Consider the following 21,949-nt stretch of genomic DNA (forward strand, 5'->3'; position numbering starts at 1 on the left):
ACACGACATCGTTCTACCTGGCCTGTAAGGACCCCAGGCAAAACAACAGTACAATCCCCAACCGTTTCTTCAACCATAAATACGTCTGTAACTTCCACAATCTTCCACATAACCCGCTTCTCTTCCAGTTGGTACATAGGCAGGAGTACAGCTTACGATCTATAAACTGAACACACAAGCAGGTCAACTCAAGGCAGCCTCGCGTGCTCAGGCAACGCTTTCAATTTCTCTCGGGTATACTGTCAAAGTTTGCTGTACCAGTCCCATGAAACTGTGGTGGTCCTGTGCCTTCCAAATATTTGCCAACAATTAAATAATACCTATAAACGATACAGTCCAGCTGTAGAACTGCTTATGTCTCAGTAAAATAAATAACTGTATATATAAACTCCAAATATATACAGATGGATACATACATACATACAATACAGAGAGAGAGTGTTAAATGGAGTAGATATAAACAAATGATAGGAAAAGATATAAACCAATGTTGCATTATTATAAGCCAGTTATTTATGTAGATTTATTTTAAAATATGTCTGATTGCATTCATAGCACTGATGAAGAGAACAGTAACGCACTAAACATCATTAAACACTTAAACTAAAATTCCCCCTTGATCATCCCTCACAACCACTTTGGTTCTGTTTTACCACCCAGGAAAAGAATAACCACACGACCTGAAGGTCAGAAAATTCTTACTCTGGTATGAGAACCAACTAAATAATTTTCAAAAGCAGGAGCCTCTCCCAGGCACAATCCTAGTTTTAGTCCTCCCATCTCAAATTGGCACTAATTTAAATTAGAGACTGGTAGCTTTAGCACTTCAGCTGATATCAATTACCATCATATCACGTAAAGCACTCCCTGAAGTAATCAGGAACCAAGCTGCTTATGGAAATAGTACAGAAACCACATCAGGAATGAAATAGAAGCCAGTACACAGCAGAGATATAACCAGACCCTCTGCAAAAAAAAAATAATGATTTAAATGGGCAGCTGCATTCTGCATCAGCAGAATTACAGCCATTTCTGTGAATGGCTTTAAGGTGCATACAGAGGTCACTGTCTTCTCCAGATTGGATTACCGTGAAGCCAAAGGATAACAACTATAGCAAGGAAGCAACTGGGTGCTGGGCTGCCTTAAAACAGCTGAGGAGAAACAGAATAAGCCAAAATGGTGCTGGCTCTGACGCAGCTTCTGAGAGGGCACAGTCCCCTACTTCACTCACAGCTGGCTAATGAAAACTTCTCAATGTTCTTAAGATCATTAAAGCCCAGTAAACCAACCCCTCAACCACAGATATATATATATATATTTATCCTAGTGGAGGCAAACGGTGAGAGGCAAAGAAGCTTCGGCCTGCTTAAGGGAGATGTAAGAACCAAGAGCATGCACTCAGGAAGCCTAAATTGTACCAGCAATCTTGCTTTGTTGCAAAGCCCTGTGTCTCTTCTTGGTACTCCACCTAAATAGCTTTTGCTCAGGTACAAAATATTTTGTTTTAAGGATGCTTAAACTAGTTTCCATAACTCATCATTTAGAGCAAGCTTACTCAACTGAGGAACCAGCCGAAGTCATTCAGGGACCACCTTACACTTACTGCAAGGGTAGATATAGATAGGCTTCCTGGCATCCTTCCATCCTACAATTTCCTACAGCTATTACACTGATGATTCAAATCTAATTTTAACAAGCAAGCAAGCCTTCTGCTGTCAGCAACCATTGTTCCAAGACAGAAGGAAAATACTTTAAACACATTTTCGTGCCTTTCAACATCTGCATTTTTGTATTGCTTTTGTTCCTGGAGAGGGGCACAGAAAAGAAAAATAAGGGAAGCACTTCCCCAGGTAAGGAGGGTAATATATTAGTGCTGTCACTTATCATTTCCTAAACAAGACTAATTTCTTCTAAACAATCCATGGGCAGGAGAAGGGGTTTTGTTCCTTTAACAACTAACCAACGCTTTAAAAGTCTAAAAATCCTGCTACAGTAACAAAACAAATTTCAAAAAAAATATTCCCGTAAGATAACAATGTTTTTTGTTTCAAGAACAAACAAATAAACATTTTCTACATCTCTGGTAAAATTGAGTCCCAGACAGCTATCCTATTTATGTTTTTAAGTAACAAGTTTTATGCATCTCTTTACAGCTAAGTTTGTATAAATGAAATTCCTCCACCAGTTTAGAAAGGAACTAAGAATGTACATCATTCTACATGACCTCGCATGAGGAGATCATTCACTATGTTTCTAAATATTCACATTAGAGATCAGAAAAAGCAAAAGAAATTGCATATGCTTTTGCATATTTTCAGATAGCTTTCAAAGCAAGATCAACAAGGAGTAATGAAGAGCTGGGTTCATTAGTTGTACAGCAGAAGACAAAGTCCCATCTCACGTGCAATGGCAGTGCGAAGTTTGAAGATATAACTTGGGTAAGCTATTAATGGAATGTAATTAATTCTAAAGACAATGGTAGAAGCTGTCTTCTAATATAACCTAAGCATGATTCCAATAACCAAGGATATGATAACAAAATGCACAGAAAAGTCTTCATGTTAAGGAAGAAACTGCCTGACTGGCTCTGAGTTACAGTACTATCGATTAGGTATGTGGCACATCCTGATGTTTGTATCATGTTATTTTAAAAACTTAGAATACAAAATTAGAGCTGCCTGCAAGTCTCTTGACAAAACAAACGCCATACTGGGGTGCTGAAGGTGCTTCCTTTACTCAGAATTCATACCATAGAAGAATATTGATACACTGGAAAGGGAAACACTGAAGAGCATTTCACACTTTAACAGGTATACAAAACATGACCTGTGTAACGCACTGCCTTGTTATCACAGCCAGCATAGAAGACAATGCTATATTCACTGAATGGCAGTAGTCAAAACATGGGCGATCAAATGTGGCAGTACTCTTCGACATTATGGAACCTGTGCAAGGTTTGATCTCTTTGCTCAGGTCAGTCACGTTTGCATTCATTCACATTCGGCACATTATCAATCTGAAAAAGCTAAGATATATCATTCCCTGTTTTCTTCCAATCTCTGTGGGATTTTTCTTCTACAGAATTACTGCCGTAAATAAAATGTTGCGTTTAGAGTGTCTGTAACACTGCCAGCCAATTCCACTGTAGATAAAGGTCAAGGGAAAAATTATAAAAACCACAACAGTTTTTCAAATTCTTTATGTGAAACATCAGTGCCGAACAAGTGCCAAACATTCAAGTAAACTTTGAACATCGGTCAGTACTTACAGAGGTAATTTTAGGAGTAGGACAAGTTACTGAATTATTTATTCAGGTTTTTTGTACAGTGACTACTGTGTGGTGACTATCCAAAAGAAACATATGGCCATCACCTCAGCTAAATAATCTGCATATATATGGATACAACCTCTAACTTAAAGACCTTCAGAAGCACAAAGACCAAAAGAGACCACTATTATCTAACTGGATTTCCTCAATAATGCAAGGGTTTTTTTGTTTGTTTGTTTTGGTTTTGTTTTTGACTCAAAGATGCAATTCTTGCATTAAAAATAACTTTGAAAGAAATCTGTATTTAAGAATTTAATCTGAACGGGATGCAGAAATGTCAGCTAATGATGAATTCCTCATTTCAATTTCAATAATTTACCAACTTAAATAGCTACGAATAGTGGGGGAATAGCAGAATCTGTCTCCTGTTTGAACAATACCATTAATTTATTTTCAATACATCTTTTTATTTCCCTATCTTCCAAGCAAAAGACCCTTCTCATGTCGTACATCTTCACATGCTCATTACCAGATGATTACTTCTCAGTTTCAGTCTCTACTTGACAAAACAGATTGGATTATACCATTTTCCAACTAGGAGGATGAGCTCCTCCAGAGCTCCCAAACTCTTTCCCCAGTAAGTCCAAATGCCCTCAATTCCAGCTGTCAAGTACGAGTGCTGCTCCTACACATTGCACCTCCGCTGCACTTCCATAGTAGCTACATATCATTCATTCCATATGGATAGTACAAATACACTGTTTATTTGTTGTCTTGCAATTATATGCCAAAACTCCATATTTACTTTTGGCCAAATCACTGAATGGTGGCATTAGATGCAAGTTTCACAGTATGATGGCAGTGCACCTGGGGTACACAAGTGAAAACATTTGAAGAAGCTTTAGATATTAACAGGTTTGCAGATCAGGAAGAAAAGACATCACTTTGCTGTTCCTCATTACTGTCTTTAAAACTGAGTAGCGTAACGTGAAATAATGAACTGAGGAGCACAGTAAGAAAACTATTATTTAAAACTGTTTGGAGACCTGGAGTAGGAGACCAGACAGAGAAAAAATGCTGGCACTTAGTTCCGAACAAGGATGCTCAGAAACTGCTCACCACACCTTTTTCCAGTGATTAAAACCCAAGGTAAGAACTGCTGAGTTTTGCTTGCAAATTCAGCTAGTGTTTTCAGGACAGGACACAGGACAGCCTTCTGCAGAAGTGGGCAAATACTCAAGGATGTGTTATTATCATATAATATTGGCAGAGACAGATCTGGACACCTGGTTTCAAAGCAAAGGCTCTGAGTCCACTGCTTTCCTTGTCACTGATGAGCGCACAAACCTCTAGGCTATTTCAGACTGGAACTCAGTATTTACTAGATTGTTGCATTGACTAGGTGTTGCAAAGAGCAATTTGTACGGGTGAAAACTGACAAAATAAGAGAAAGGGGGGTAATTATTTACAAATATCTGAAGGAGGAATCTGCATAGAAGAAAAAGGAGGGCATTTTCTGTCAGATATGGAAACTCAGGAATAAAGGCAAGGATGTCTTTTTTACAAGGGAAAATGGCGAGTGACTTAGCAAGAAGATGTTGTTATGGAGAAGAACAACTGTTGGCCTGTGGAAAAATTGCTAGAGGGTATGCTGCAAAGCTACTGCTGGACAAAGTAATGGCAACTGCACTGATGGAAACAACCCCAAATCTACAAGGTGCAATGCCTCAGGTGATGTATAAGAGCAGTTCCCAGTTTGCCTATCTCTGTACAGTACCTCTCTGGTACTGTAATTGAGATACATTGCCCAAAAAATTTAGCTGCCTTTTAATATAATACTAATGTACTTTATTACTGATTTTAACAGGCTTTAATGGGAGGAAGCATATATTCAATTATTTTATTACATGCTTTGAATACAAATGGCGAGCATCTGCACTCTAGTTTACATCTTCCGTCCTCACCCTCTCATAAAAAAGCACAGGCACGTTTTAGAATCGAAAGTGTCTCTCCCCACCCCTCGCCGCTTTCTTGGCTGGTTTGCTGGGATCTATATATCCAATCTAATTATTTTGATTCCCATTTCCAACCCTATCAGTGGTGCAGTGGTGCAAGAAATCAAAATGCCAGTCTCCTGAATGTGTTAGAACCTAAAAGCTAACAGCTCCTCATTTGCAGAGGCATCACTGTGCGGCCCAAAGCCCCTGTCATCATACAATTTATGTTCAGCGTTCTGGATGTGACTTGAGAGGGTTTTCCCAGAGTACCGATACTGAGCATTTCATATAACATTTCAGATATGCTGCAGCGTGTTGCATCATCTTGTTCTGTCACAACATAACCGATTCTAACAAACACCCGCAATGCTTCAGTTTAGATTTTGTCTCTTTTTGAACACTTAATTCCTTCTTCTTTGTTATTTTCCCCTTTGTTTTCTTAAAAGGGGAAAAAATAGGATGACATAAGCTTGTCTTCTCTTAAGTGATCAGAAATAAGAGTCAGCAATACTCCTGCCAAAACACCCACTATCCTTGCAAATCAGGGGGATCATATGTTGCTCACTAGCTGAAGTCCCCTGGGGGTCTTTTCCCTGACTATACGCTTTTCCCCTCTTGAATTACAATCTTACTTAAATTACTTATGCCTCAGCGCCACCAAAATATTCCCATTCATTTCCACAGCTTTTACAAATATGATAATATGATCTGTGTTTAAATATAAGCGTCACCATTTTACTTTTTATTATGAATATCATATGTTTGGCAAGTTGTCTGACCTTCCTTTATGATGATGAATGCTGCAGCAAACAATTTGCTGTATCTTTAAAGAAATGGCCAATTCAATTACATTATGCCAGAAGCTTTCAAATCCCTCTCTGCCAAACGTCTTTGCTATATCCTGCCACAGACAGCCCATTTGTATTCCAGCACAGTAGGACACTTGTTTTATTGAAGCATACAGTTCTAGTTAGGTACTATCAACAGAGCGCTATTTCAGTTCTCCAGCTCTGTGTTCCTTTCTGCCCCCTCCAGCCTCGGTTATTAGGATTTTCAATTTTACTGACCAAACGTGTATGCATTACTAATTACACGCCTGAAATCTAGTAGTTATCGACTGCTACAACAAAATACATTAGTGACCAATTACAGGAGTTCTTGGCAGCAATGGTTATCATTTTAGTGGATTTAATCATTGCACTTAAAGTGAAGCTTGAGATTCCCTTTGAGATTACACCACTAATTGCTTCTGTTTTGCCAGTTACTGCATGAGCTGGTTTGCAAAAAGGATCACTAAAGATGCTTTCATAATATCAAAAAGCAGCAAACACATCAAGGATCCTGTAATGAGTCCCCCCCCACCATAAAGCCACAGCGTAAATTTGTTCATACCACAATGCCAATCTCCTATACCTATCTCCCTTGTCATCCTCCCTTTCCTTCTCATTTCTCGTTATTTGGGCAAACAGCAGCAGTACAGCTACACTGCTGCTCACATGAAGTGTGTGTTACCGTAGACACACTATCATTTATTTAAACAGGCAGTGAGAACATTTCACCTATTTAAGAAAAAAATAAATCATTTTTCCCTCCTCTCCTGTGCTTGAAGACACAATTGTTATTATGACAGAAGATTTGAATGCTCTTATACTTCTAGGAACACAGAACAAAACAAAACAAACAAACAAAACAAACACATAAATGTATTGTTTATTAGATGCACAATATCTTCATAATAGGCATCCACTCTCCAGGAATCCCTAAAAAAAACCACTCCCCCTCCAAAGGAATTTGTAATAGAACATATTGTTCTTTAAAAGCCCACGGCTACCTCCAGATCCCCACTAGTGATGAATTATCTGGTTTACAGCTTCATAAAGCAGAAGTGTCTATATATTTTAATGCTGAGGCCAACCACAGGACTTTCGTACCTTTCAAATTCAGTGATATACAACTTTCCAAACACCACTGAAAAGCTGTGACACTTGGCTTCAGGCAACTAAGACAAGGAGATATAATTTCATTAACATTTTAGGTCAGATCAAAATAAGTTGTCTTTCAAAGACAGAAAGTACGGGGGAAGGTTGCAAGTACAATTCTATTAGCTGTCTGAGAACATATTATTTAATAAATAAACTTGTTTAAATAAATTTGGTTTCTTTTTAATAGAATTTCAGCTGTTGAAGGCTTCCATTACTCAAACACCACTTTCCAACCAAAGAAGCCCTCTGAAAACTATATATATTAAAAAAACTCAACTGAAAATTGCTCATAAGATTAAACAACCTTCTAGAATTGTCTCATCATACATCAACCTTTTTGAATCTTAGTGGATTCTAAGTTGATACATCTCTAATTAGAAACTTAATCAATCTCCGTGAGAAAGATATTGTAGAGAGAGCATTTTAAACCCCCAGAGACTTCTTGACTATTTTTCATGCTAATAGAACAGCAGAGCATATGATATCTTTAAAAACTGTCAGAAACATACAATATGATTTACAAAAATAATAACAATCTCCCTGAGGTTAACTGCTAAATAAGCTGAAGAGCTTTATCCTACAGCATCAACAGGCTCTATCAGTCAGCTTCACTTCAGCACATAAACTAAGGTACAGAACATTACCTAACAACCCCTGATAAATAACAATACAGTACACGGAGACTGGTGTCATACGTTTTATGTTGTTTCACACCAACATGCAGATTTCCACAAAGCCGAGGATCTTTTCAGAACACCAGGCACAAGGGCTGCTACATGGAAACGCTTTCAAAAGCAGGGCCAGTTCATTTCCATGCTCAACTGAGAAAATCTTGTCTTGGGGCACTCAATTTTTACTCTTTATGAGGACAAATGTAAGTGATGCAGTAACTACAGATAACTGGCAAATAATAAACTGGATAAAACACCTAGAGTAGAGATCAACCTCATATTCATAAAGGCATAGACTATACAGTTTAACTAGATTATCTCCATCTGTTGGTCCAATAGTTCTTGACTTCTGCCTTTCTCAAACAACAACTAAGGACAATTCTGCCTTCTTCAAACAATTATGGACAATTTCCAAGTAAAAAGTGACAGAAAATGGACAATCTCGTTTTCATCCAAGAGCCTCTACCCTTACAAATACTCGAGCCCAGCAGCAGAACGACCACCTGACTTTTGTATGGGCAAGTTCCTTTTTCACATATACAACCACAAAATTTAAATTGCAATTCCAAAAGGACTGTGATTGCACCTTGAATTCCTAGCTCTACCTTCAAAATGACAAAACAGGATCAAGACAGAAGGAGAAAATATTCTTGAAATGAACAGCTGAACTTATGTAGCACCCGAAATACAAAAGGTCAGGAAATACCTGCCTTTCATCACTGTCAAAAGCAATAGGCTAAAATATGCAGAGTAGGACTGATAACACAGGAAATAAATGAAAACATTTGCTGTGCGTTAGTACAAAAGTTAAAAGAAGCAAGGCAAAAAGCTCTCTCAAAGGTCCCTGCTGGATTTAAAACAGAGCTGTTGAGCCAATTTCAATTTAAAAACATGCCATTATCATTTAAGAACACCGAATTTCTCTCCTTTAATAAACCTTACACCTGTTCACTAGAGTTCATGGTCCCAGTTCCTACAACTGTGCACAATGAGTGTGAGTTTTTGACAAGGCACATTTTTTGCAGAAACCAGAACTTCGCTGAGAACAACAAATGCACTAGAAAGCAACCAGTTACCAGTTACTTATAATAATGTCTCAGGCATTATTTGTGATTCAATATCTAACTTACAAATCAAAGAATGATCATGCAGAATGCAGACATGAAACATTTCCAAATTGTAAATTAATTATAAGTCTTCTGTGTGTATAGCTTACAAAGCCTAGTACATTTTAAGGCACATATTTATTTCTCTTTAATATCAAAACCAATAAGGATACTTTTTTTTTTTTTGGTCTTCTGTTGCAAAGAGAGAAACACGGAGAATACTATGACAAAACGTAATATACTTTTTTATGCAGTGACATGACAGATACCAGTCTGTAAGTTCAGCACAAGAACATGATTAAACCACAGAACAGATTTGGAATAAAATGCACTGATAACGAGATCAGATTAAATTGAGTGACTCTCAGCTGAGAAATAGAGTTTGTAAAATTTAATACCAGTAAGAATATTCAACTTACTGAAGTCTTATGAAACTGAAACTAATTCTTTTAACGTGATAAATGCCAGCAGGAAGAAAGGCTTCAGCTCTGGCAATTGTTTCAGAAAACTCAATTAACTTGCCCATTATTATAAATATGTTACCAGAAAGAAGTTTCGTACTATACTGTATTTATCCACTCATTAAATTACATGTATTTCATATAATAATATATATGAATAACTAAATACATTAAATAATACAACAAAGTACCTTTTTGACACGTAGAATAATTTATTGTAACGAAAATAATGCTTGGGTTACCAGGAATGGAAGTGAGGTGGGTAACTGCTATAGCTGTAACTGCTACAACTCTTTTTTTCCTGCCTTTTAAGAAACCTGTGCAGGTTGGCTTTGGAACTGTTGGCTAACTTCCAATGCCTCGGCAGGTCTGTCACATGCCTCATCACAACTGATGAAGAAAAACTCTCCTTGTCCTATTTTAATGGTAGCTAATTCACCCCTTGCAAGACAAACATATTAAACCACTGCAAGGTCCTCTTCTTAGCCTTCATCCTCTGATGGCCTCATACTTAACTTGGCCTCTTGTTAAACTTCAATCCTGCTGAACTTCAGTGCCCCATAATGATTGCAACTCACAAGTTTGAGTTTAAGAAACAGAGAGGTCACCCAAACTCAGCATTTAGTCTCCAGATAAATAGCTGAAAAGGCAAAATATCAGAACCTTGCATATAATCTACATTTAATTTTATGAAGGCTTTGAAGGTACAAATAAAAAGCACTGAAGGTTGTATGCTGCATTCCATTTAGCTAGCCCTACTACTTCTAGTATTTTTTCAATCCAAAAGCTAAGGTATTGTCTCAATTTACACTTTGCAAGAAGGTGAGAAGATGCTGAAAAACAGTCATCAGTTTTAACATTTTGTAAAGCTGATTTCCAGTGAAATGTTCACTTACTCAGGTGCAAGTACAGTCAAGCTCCCCAGTTTCCCCCAGATTTTCCCTTCAGGCCAGTTTTATCCTTAGGTACCTAGGGAAAAAAAAAATCAATTTACGTAACTCCTCTTAGGTTCATCTCTTGATTATATCAACTCTTATGACCCAACATTATCAGCAATTAAAAAAAAATCTAACAGGATTATTTCCTATCAGTTGGTTTAACCAGGAGGAAACTCACATTTTTTTTCTCTGCAGAAAGACCGTTTTTTACTTGACCAGTTTTTTTTTTTTTTTTTAAGACTTAGCACAGCCTTAAATGAAAGAGTTTTCTGTGAGAAACCTTATGTAAATTCAACCTTGTAGAAGGTGGGATTGCATGATTTAGGTACGTTTCATCACTTGTTTTTAGGAGTACAAGTAGAACGCAACACAGTTAAAGCTTTGTTGGCCACAGATTTAAGCTACCTTAAAACTGTTAACATGTGACAAGAAAACCCTAGACATTCAATTGCCACTTTAAAAACTGAAAGAAGGTTTGTGTACAGGTGTGCTGTCACTTAGTTAAGGAGGAGCTCAAAAAATAAAGTTATTCTACTTTCTCCTGGCACTAGTATGGATTAAAGAACCATTCCAAAATGTGCTATTCAACCATATGGAATCAATTTTTGCAGACATATGGAGTTCCAATTAAATAAGTGTGGCTTTACTGACACAAAAGTCCACCTGCACATATTCAAATTTTCCAGAATTAGACCATCTAATTTAGACCAGCCCATCTAACAATAACAGAGTAGAAAAGCAATGCATTTGATATAACACAACAACCGAAGCTATTCTCTCTAAATAGTAATTACTACCTAACTTTTTACCATGGTCAGAATATAACCAAATTAAAAAGAAAACAAATGTGGAACTAGTTTCCCTAAAGCACAATTCAAATTACATCCGCTCAAACGAAAATTATTTTTAATTGTCTCCATCATGCAAGTAGATACATCATCCTAAAAGTAAGCAAGGTACTCTCTCTCAAAGAAGAATTTACCAGAAGTCATTGGAAATTTCAAAACTGACTATATCTATACTTCCTGGTTTTTAAGTTTTGTTTGCATATTGTGCATCCAGATTTTCCCAGGACAAGTATATGGAAATCATACATTAAATAAATAAATAAAGCCAGCAAGCTATATATACGTGCTAACATCCTCAAAACCATAAGTCTCAAAACAAGAAAGGTGTCTGATAAGGTGGAAACTAACATTTTTAAGGCAAACACTATGGAAGTCCAAATTTTTATTTTTATTTTTTAAGTATTCCTAGTTAATTGGTTCATATCCAGTTATCTTATTAGGAGATGAGGTGCAATTTTCTTCCACAGTACCCCCACCTCACTCAGTGAACAAAGTAGGTAGAAGAAAACAGTACTGAAAATCTTCACGTCAACTGAATTACATATGGTCAGGGCACAGCTCTATGATTTATCTGCCCTGGGTTCCCATAGAGCTTCTCTTTGCTACTGCCATGATACAGATCGCACTGCAGTCCCCTGAGAGGTACCACATATGATCCCCATAGACAGGGAACTTAAAGAATGAAACTTTTGAGTTGAGAGTATTACAAACCTTAGCATTCAACCAAATATTTCTAAAAGTCATTTATTAGAGCACCTGGCATTACACATTTTTTTAATTCTCTGCAGAAGTTGTAGTGATCAGCCTTAACTAGGTGACGCATCTTTCATTTCTTGTAGTGCATTGTCCTGTTCACTACCTATCCCAAAGCTTCTGCAACAAATTAAAGCAATTTTCCAAAGACCTGTCTACTTTGCTGCACAGTCATCATACAATTGTGCTCCTGCAAAAAGACCATATAATTCTGAGATCATATATCTTGTAACTACGGTGTAACATCTAATGGTGCACAGTTACCAAGGTCTAGACAACCTTAATTCCTCACTTTCCCAGCTCTGCAATGCTCACTCTTCATAGCTCTAACAACGTTCTTCAAGACAGCTTTCTGAGCTTGGTTTAACTCCCAGCTCTGTTAGGGAAAGCAGGCACGCAGCATAAGTTCCATTTTGCTCACTCAGATTCTCCCCCAGAACTTGGCCACCTCTCCTCACCCAAGCTGTACCAGCGCCAATCCATGGGGCAATCACCACCACCCTCATCACACTCCCTGTGATCAGGCTCACAGTATCTGATCTCAGTCCTGTCTCTTTAGAATAGCTGCTTTGCTCTCATCCACTTCATTTTATCATATATTGCTCCCTGTCCTCCCCCCCAACCAGAATCCCATTCCCGTTAGTTTCCAGCTCTTAAGTACTACCTTTCCTTTTAATCTCAGCATCATCTCTCAGCTTTCTGTCCCCTCCACCCATAGATCTGAGTACTTTTTCACACTGCTTTTTACCTTCCAGTGGTTTTCCCGCTGTTTTACTCTCCCTCTCACCCTTCTGCACTTCCCTCTTGCCCTACCTTATTTTCAGACTTACTCTCAACAGCTGACTATCTTTCCTGTATTTCCTTTCCTGGCTTCTACACAGTTTTTGTGATTCGCATGCCATAGCTATGGCTGCTGTGCTCCATGCTGAACTCGCTTCCAGTGATGGGTGTTAAATAGATATGCACCAGGGCTGCTCATGTGCAGGAACACTTAATTTGAGGATCCCAGGAGACAAGCCAAAGCAGCAGTGCTATTTGTGAAGAGGTACAATTTTAGGCACTTAAATCCTTTACTACAGAAAAACAGAGACAACTATAGTTAGATGTCAGGGCAGATATATGAAGGTTTTGTGGATTGCAGGTACTTCAGTCTTGATGTTAAATTAACACCATCTCAACTTTAAAATTAAAAATATATATATATATCTCCTTATCCTCCATTTGTACAGTGACCCCCCCCCCCCAAAAAAAAATAATGAGTGTAAATCTCAACCTGAACTCTTTCTACATTTCAGTTAATATACTAGCACTTCTTGAAGTCATTATTTCTGAACACAGAACAGCCCTTGATTCAGTCACATATATTAACTACTGGGAGAAGGTAGTTTTTAATTAACAGTGGGTGTTCTCAGCTCTGTTTACCACGGGTAAGTGCACTTATCTTTATTCCACTGGAAGAAAGTAGATGATAGCATACATTCATCTCTTTTTCCAGAAAGCACAAACCAACCAAAGATATCTTCCCATCTTGTCTCAAACAGCTTTCCCTTTTCTGGGAAGAGGTTTAAAGGGGTTAAGGCTGAATTTATGATGATTTCATACAATTGTGAGAGGCTATTTCCTCCAAAATGTAAAATAATAAGGCAAATTAAAAGATATTTGATTTATTGCATAAATCCTATTTTTAGAATAGTTTAAATAATTGGGTTGGTAACAATAGGGTTTGTATCAATAGAATTAGGAGTAAATAAATACAAACAAGTCGCATTTATATAGTAAATTCAAATCTGATGAGAATTTCATTAAGAACATTATTCCTACCTTTGAACACACAAACATAGCTCTTTGGATTACCGCATGACATCACCACTATTTGTTACAAGCATCTTTAAAAAAGAAGACGTAACACAGACTTTCATATAGATTAGGATAGGTGATCTCTTTTGGTATAAATGAAACCTAACAGCTAGCTGTAGAATTCTTCCTAATGTGAATTTACATAGATATCCTAAACCTGTCAGTTCTCTCACTGATCTACCCTTCTATCTTATTTTTTCTTTTCTCATAAACATTTTCTTGTCTCATGCAACTCCTCCTCTTCCATTCATCTCCCTATGTTTGTTTCTTCCTCTTCCCCATCATTTCTTCACTGAAATACAACCCAAATTTCAGTTTGTATTGCCTTTCTGCATAGTATAAGCGCAATTATACTATGTATAATAGTATATATGCATACACTAGTATAATCACCATTATACTACTACGCAATTGCCTTTCTGCATAGTATAATCAGTACTTTAGGAGTCACAACCTACACATGCTGCTAGTACTGAAGGAGCTTTTCCTTAGCTTTAATACAATTTAGAACTGGTATACCAGAAAGGTGAATGTAACTAGAAATACTAAATTGGAGTAAATGAAAAATTAATATTAAACTTTCATAATACCTTTGTGAGTAGCTTCCTAAGGTTTATAATCTTATTTGCTGTAACCTGCATGTTGATTGTCCAGAATACAGAAGTTTTGGAAAAAGACAAGTCTAGAAGGGTGGCACTGGATTTAAAAGCAGCTCTGTTGCTAATTGCTACCCAGAGCTTAAAGTTCTTCTTATTAATCCTCTTCTACCCCCAGTTCATTCTAATACACAGGGTCACATTTTCATGGCACGCTGCAGATGCCATTTTGCTTCATGTGCTGGTAAAATGCTCTGTGCCTAAGCTTTGGGTTTCTTTCCCGAGGATTCATTTAGAATAATGCAAAAGACACGTGGCTTTTCTTCACTGTTTCCTGTGAGCCAGTACACTTCCCCATCTCATTAGGACAGTACCACAGTCAGTCACATTGCTCCTCTGCCTTTCTCTGCCACAGGAACAGGTCTGGGTTCCTCTTCACTCAAATGCAATCCCACCCCTCCAAGATGACAACCACAGTCACAGTTGCTCATCTACCGTTGTGCTCTGCTGCACTACCAAATCCTATACCTCCCAAACAACTAATGGGGTCAGCTTCTGAATCCTCCGGCATGCCATGAAATACTCAGGAGACTAAGCAGATATTTTGTGTGTTTGTGCCTGCACGCATAAGAGCGAGTGCTTGCTCAGGAGGGGCAGCGATGGGCAGCCTTTCTCATCAGGGTGAAATTTTTGAACGTAGCCAGGAGGTATAAGCTCAAGGATTCTCACAGCCTGTAATAAAACCTATGTGACTGAATCACCTTCATTTAAAAATCTCACCCTCAGCTGAAATGTGGGTTCAGCGAAAAAAACGCATATTCCTGCTATACTGCTACTGCAGTGCTGGGAGGTGAGTTAGTAACAGCATACTTAAGAGTACAGCTAAATGCTTTAATGCCAGAAGGTGGCTGCTAAAGAGACAGATCTCCATTTTTTCAACACTGAAACAAAAGAAAAATAACTCTGATTTATCTGAAATAAAGACAATAACCTGAAGTTACATCTTATATTTAAAAAACAAATCATGGGTAATATTTATATATACTACAAGACAGCCTTCCAACAAATGTTCTGGGTATCTGATACACAAAAATTAAGATGCAGTACCATCAACGAATGCAATGATTATAAATAAATCACTCATTCCTTTGCTCAGCCACTGCGTTACGTATACCTTAACATTGAAAGTAGTATTTACATATCCTCATTTGACCCCTAAATGCAACAGAGAGACAAAACTGCTCAAAACACTTGAATCTTGCTGATAAGCACTGAAGGTTAAAAGTTATGTGTCAGGATAAAAATAGTATTTGCCCTTATTTCTTCTGAAGAGGACTCAAACAGTGACGCCAGTATATTTAATGTTGTGCCACCTACTGTTTTCCAGCATGGCATACCACTGGATGATGGTGAAGATAAAATGAGACCCAGTCATCCCAGCTCCCGCCACTGGCTTGGCCTGACCCTGCAAATCCACCAGTTGCACATCCCATGGAGGAAGCAGGACTGTTACTGTAAGTCATGACCTTGGAACTAGGCTTCAAAACCTAAATAATCCAATGGCTGTAACTCATACAGAAGCCAATTATCACTTGTAATCCTAAACATTTATCAAAAGTAGGCACTGTAAGTCTCTCCTATTCACCAGCACGTTCCCATTTGTTTGCTAATTAGGGTAACGGGTACATAAACGTCTGCAACTACATAAACATCTGCAACTACTGTAGATTGATGTTGATTTTTTTTTTTTTAAAGACACAAGAAGAGCTTCAGTATTTGTTCCTGCACACTTTCTGGAACCATCCTCCTCAGTCTACTTTATTCCTCCCGGCTGACGCTCCCAGGCCTGAGATGGGCAGAGGCATGGCATTTTCATGCCGGTTCCTGCCAGGTGACATGAAAAGACACCATGCTCAGCCCCATGTTCCTCACCAGAAAGGCCATAACAGTCACACAGAGAGGCAGGTTTGCCTCATCTCCTGCAAATCCCCCCTCATGGCGACATGGCCAGGGCCTTGTGGCAACAAGGCCCTTCGGCCACAGGATGAGCGGGACTCAGGTGCTGACGGCCGCCGGGTGTGGACAATGCACCACTGCGAACCTTCCAGGAGGCATCTTCTTTTTTGGTAATAAATAGGTTGTCAGCTTAACAATCTTCAGCCAAAATCAGCACAGCTAACCTAGAAAAGTCTCTCTTACTAGAATAAGAGGATTTTAACGTTACGGCTATACCAATTTTAGTCTGGTTTATGGTAGCTACCTTGCTCACGTAGGCAAGCACCACAACTTTTCAGCAAACATTTCAGCGCAAGTGACCCGGGTTTATACTTTGTACAGCCTAAAGCCAATATAGTTAGCATTGCTTTGATCCTTAGGCTTCACAGTTCACAGAGAGTTGTGGGAGAGAGGAAGTGCCGGAGGCCTGGTAGTTTCAGGAACCATTAATTGTAGCGACTCATCATGAAGGGCATTGCTGGAAGTCCACTTCAGACCATCTGAAAGTATTCGAGATAATCCCATCGTTTAAATATAAACAGCACAGTTGCTGTCACACAGTTGTCAATGAAAGAGAAGTTCTTGGTGCATTTTTATTCAGATTGACAATCTATACACCGTTGAACAGGGGGAAATAAATTTCCCAGAGTATGTCTGTTCAATTAAAACTTATTCCCTAGCATGTTTTTTCTTGTTTTATCTCAAAGTAAATTATAAATCACATTAACTGTCTACTATACTATAAATATTATGGCTAAAATTTTCAAGAGACTGGCTATTAAGTTTAGTCAGCAAGGCTAAAGTACACTCTTCTGAATTCAACTCATTTATTGAAAGAGAGTTCATCCTAAAGTGGAGCTCCAGTCTTTTTATGGGGAAAATAAAAGCGATGTTCAACTGGCCCCAATTAGAAAAATTAATGAGCTGTTCAAAATTATTTGACTCCTTTTCAAATAATTTGTACAAAACCACATGGCAAGCTATTGGTAAAAGCAGCTATAGTCTCTTGCTTACCTCATTTACTTTGCTAAGAGTTCTCCACTGACTAACAAGGTATTTTATTCATACTCAGTATTATAGCTGTTCCCTGCAAGAATCTTTTTTTCTTCTTTTTTTTTTTTTCCTTTGGTAATAGTCACATAAAGCACAGAGTCCTTTTCACAGTCAGCTGAACATTTGGTGGCACGATATGGCATGGGTCTAAAAAAACAGTAACTTAAGAACTTAGATTTTACTTTGTAATGTGGCCCTCCAGTGAAACACTGAAGGGAAACTTTCTCTTTAAATCCTGTCCAGAATAAAATCTAGAAAGCTGTACTCCATCTTTTACCAGCTGCTTTCTCTGTGACCTTAACTTACTAATTTAAGAACACCACTTCTTCCTGTTGCACACTTAGCAGGAAGCAGCTATGCCATGAATGTGTTATAAACACTACCCGACTCTCTGGTTGTATGGCTTTGTGAAAAACAAGACAACCTAATGGAAGTGCTGCTCTTTATCATCCGCTACTTCCTGCCCACATTTTGATGACTTAATTCAATACCAAAGTTAGACCCTGTGAAAAAATTTCACATCTCATTCTCCTTCCTTATTTCCCCTTTCAATCTGAGGTCTTCGACGATATGCTGATTTCCCTGGAAGTTCACTTTCTCACGGATGCCGCAAAAGCAACGGCAGAGGATGACCAAACACCAAGGTATCGCTTACTAACAGCATTCCTCCTGGGTACAGGACAACCCAAACACATACATGCTTCAGACATCATGACAGAAACTTCACTGGAGAAAACAGCAAAGTTTTAGTAGTGGAAAGACTGCAACATCTTGCCTGGATCACCAGTGCAACATTTCAACGTGCACCTCAACATAGTTCGGAGACACAGGATGGGCTCTCCGGGATGGGTGTGCAACTCTAGGCAACCACGCCATGAGTGCTCAGTCTTGAAGTTTCCAGGTATCTGTTTTTTGTGCCCTGAACACCACAGAAACCTTAACACCCTACAAAAAGCACAGTAGGTATATGAAAGAATAGGCTTACAGAATATGATAGAGGGAGAAATGGAAATCGAGGTCACTGGCCATATCCTATGTCTTTATAATAACAATGATATATTTTTTTAATTGCAAAGTAACAACTTCTCCTAAATTATCACAAGAAGTGAACCATGCATCACACAATAAAAGAGGATAAAAATATTAGCATTGTGTGCCTATTTCCCCATAGGGAGCCATTCATCCCTGATCCCAGATCTTGCAATCAGCAATGGTGAATGTGAGAAGATGGGGGGTAGAAGTGAGGACAAGTAAAATAAGTTATTAAAGGGCTCGGGAGGAGAAGAGCAGAAAAAACATACTTCTTATCCACAGGCAACCACTGCAAACCCTGAGGTATGCTGTTAGTGCCAAATAAGCGTAATGAAAATAAACAGTTTCAGTCTCCCTTCAGACCTCTTGGAGACCTCAATACTTCAAATATTTTAAATCCAAGACTCAAAAAAAAAATGGCTAGGAACGTTCTTATAATTTCTTGTCTAAATTCATTCAAGGCCAATTGATAATATCAATACCAGACAAAACGGTTATACATTAGGTGAAACAGTTCTTTAGTCCTGATGTTTATCCGTAAATTTATTTACAAAGAATAGCTTCTCAGCCTTCATTTGACCAAGCTGAACAACAGAAGCTTTCTAATTTGCACTTTGAAAGATAAGTACTCCATTACTCTGATCAACCTCGTAGTCTGTCTTTGCACCTGTTCCAATTTAAGGCCATCTTTCCTGACTGTAAGTGACCAGCATCATACACAATATTCCAAATGAGGTCTCAGGAAGGCTTTGTAAAATGCTATTAGCATTTCTCCCTCTCTCTACAAAAATATTGTATCTAATGCATTGTAGGAGCACATTAGCCTTTCTCACAGCTGCATCATACTGGTGGCTTAGAGCTGTATTAATGGCATTATCACAGCACTTTACCTAATTCAGACTGCTACAACCATTAAATCATCTACACAGCATCCTATGATGTTAACAGATGTTCTTCTCATTTTAAATATTTGCATATCGAGATAAAGACCAGAACGACCTGTCTGAGACCAGACACTGGGGGCCTGCAGAGCTGAATTAGCAACTGAGACTTTCTGATCTGTAATCCTAAATATATACCTCCAAACAGTAGCAGCAAACAGATGAACTGACAGAGCACAGTAACAAGGGTACTCCTGTTACTTCATGCCAAATGACTGAGCCTGCACTCAAAAGCCATTTCTAAATGGACAGTTATAGATGGCCACTTCTCCCCTCCACCATGTAATTGCATTAGGCTGCCGAGGAGCCACACAGAACATACCCGTGAAGGCCAGACCTCACGGCTCATCACTGCTCACTCTCATCTTCATGTCCTCAGCTGGCACTGCAAGTGCCTTTTTGTGGTGTTCCCATCCAGACAAGCCTCTAGGCTCTAGGTCACCAACTCCTACGCACACTTGCTCTTAGTTGTTGGAGCAAAAGCTGCTCCGTTATAGCCACTTCTCCCAAATCTCGTGTTTACACTGGTACATTCTCCTGAAAAAAAATGTTTTCAGGACTCCGAATCTTTAATTTGAATGCTCTTCTAATTCTGAAATTTAGATCACACTCCACGTCACTGGTGAAAATAAAACTAGAAAAAAAAATCTAAAAACGCAGAAGCACAAATTCAAAGAATAATGATGGACAAAGGAGCTGACCTAGTAACCAAGGAAAGAGCTTGATGGTACCTACACAATGCAGCGTATTGTAGCTGCTCACATCATAGTGTTAATTTCATAATAATAATCAAGAACTCCTAATGCCAACTTATTCCCACTAACAAGACCTATCTTTGTGAAAAATTTGCCTGGAACATGACCTTACTGGGACTAGACAGAACACAAATTAATTTCCCTTAAAGCTTGGAATCTCTTAATTGCCTCAGAAATGCCACACATGTTTTGCAGTTACATTCCAAAATATACTTTTTCTTCCAAGCAACTACAGCAGAGCCAGCACTGCCCCCTGAGCTAATACACGGGAGCCTTTTTCTTTAAATAAGGCAGCATTCTAGTTAAACAGCACACAACCACTTCCTCTAAGAAAATAAATATCCTAGTTATATTTGAACTTGGCTTCTCTCTTTTTGCCCATTATCACGTGTATGCCTTAAGCATTTCACGGTAAGGCTGTGAGCTGTCTTCCACACACCAACATACCACTGGCATGTAAAAAATGCTCACAGATACTTAAGTGAGATGGGATGGCTTCTACTAGTACCTAGTGGTGCAGAAGTTGATGTTAAGAACAGTGCGGCATGAGAATGAAGGAGTGGAGCTGCGCAAAGCCTTGAGCATTACCTCTCAGCAGCTGCAGGCTAACATACTACATCACTCCTACGTATGAAATACAAATACCTTCCAGATAGTTACGTTTTCAGAGAGCTTTCATGCATCACTGAAGGAATGGACCAGAAACTACTGAGCTAACATGACCTAGCAGGTTCCTGCTGGTCAGCAGGGCCGAGCTGGTAACCAGCAGGGGATGTATTCCTCACTTAGCTGACTGCCCTGCAATGGGAAAAAGTAACTCCAAGGTAGCTTAAGTGCCCGTCTTTTACTTCACAACTAAAGTGATGAAAAAGCCATCCTGCAGCCAGTTAGGACAACTCTGCTGATGCCCTGTCTCATACAAAGCTGCGGCAACTCCCAGCATTTTATTAACCTGCAGTGGTGCCATTTGCCCCAGGCTGTGAAGATGGTTTTCTGTCCTCTGTGCCACGTGGACTCATTAACTAGACATGAATATATCACCTCGGCCCTTTTCTTCTGGATGATGGAAAAGGTTATGCTTCACTGAAATTGTAGGAAACTATCAGGCACAGCTCTGGTTAGGCCTCTGATATATGATACATGGAACATAAAATACACACACTTTTGATTGAGTATACACTTGACTTATCCCGACAAAAAGAGAGTAATTTGAAAACCAGGACAATTATCTCCTGATACTTGCAGTTGGGATCTAGGCTGACAATGTTTATATATCAGAGTCCATAAATCTTGTAAAATAGAAGTGTATTTCCTCTTCCTAATATGGAATCTGCACATTGAAAAACCAGCATGACTTCAAGAAGACTTGAAAAATTACTTTTATTTGAATCTGAGTGCAAGTACCTCTTGCACAAGTCCTGCCAGCAGAAGCCACCCACATTCCTAGTTGGAAAGTACACGTGCTGGAAAGTACATGTGCTGGACAGATTTGCAAATAGGACAAGTAGTTTGCATGTATACAAATACATATGAAAATCTTTGTACGTATAAATGGTAAAAGAAACGCTGCAGTTTGCAAGCAAAAATGAGCAGGCAGTGTTTCAAGTTGACACTATAGTACCAGTGTTATCTGGTTAACTTTAAGAATTAAAGTGATTTACAGTAAATTACCCCTACTGGCCAGGGATGATACGC

At 38.6% G+C, this 21,949-nt stretch overlaps 1 protein-coding gene across 2 annotated transcripts in view; it reads right to left on the reverse strand.

Moving 5' to 3' along the window:
- The window catches only part of TBL1X (transducin beta like 1 X-linked), a 195,418-nt gene that overhangs the window by 130,217 nt on the left and 43,252 nt on the right, over positions 1-21,949 (reverse strand). For both annotated transcript variants that reach the window (XM_035344202.1, XM_035344116.1), the window contains exon 2: positions 10,383-10,455. The gene's annotated coding sequence lies outside the window, so the exon portion shown is untranslated. The remainder of the gene's footprint in view (positions 1-10,382; positions 10,456-21,949) is intronic.

This window comes from Oxyura jamaicensis, chromosome 1, assembly GCF_011077185.1.
Source record: "Oxyura jamaicensis isolate SHBP4307 breed ruddy duck chromosome 1, BPBGC_Ojam_1.0, whole genome shotgun sequence".
In the NCBI taxonomy this organism is placed as follows: domain Eukaryota; kingdom Metazoa; phylum Chordata; class Aves; order Anseriformes; family Anatidae; genus Oxyura; species Oxyura jamaicensis.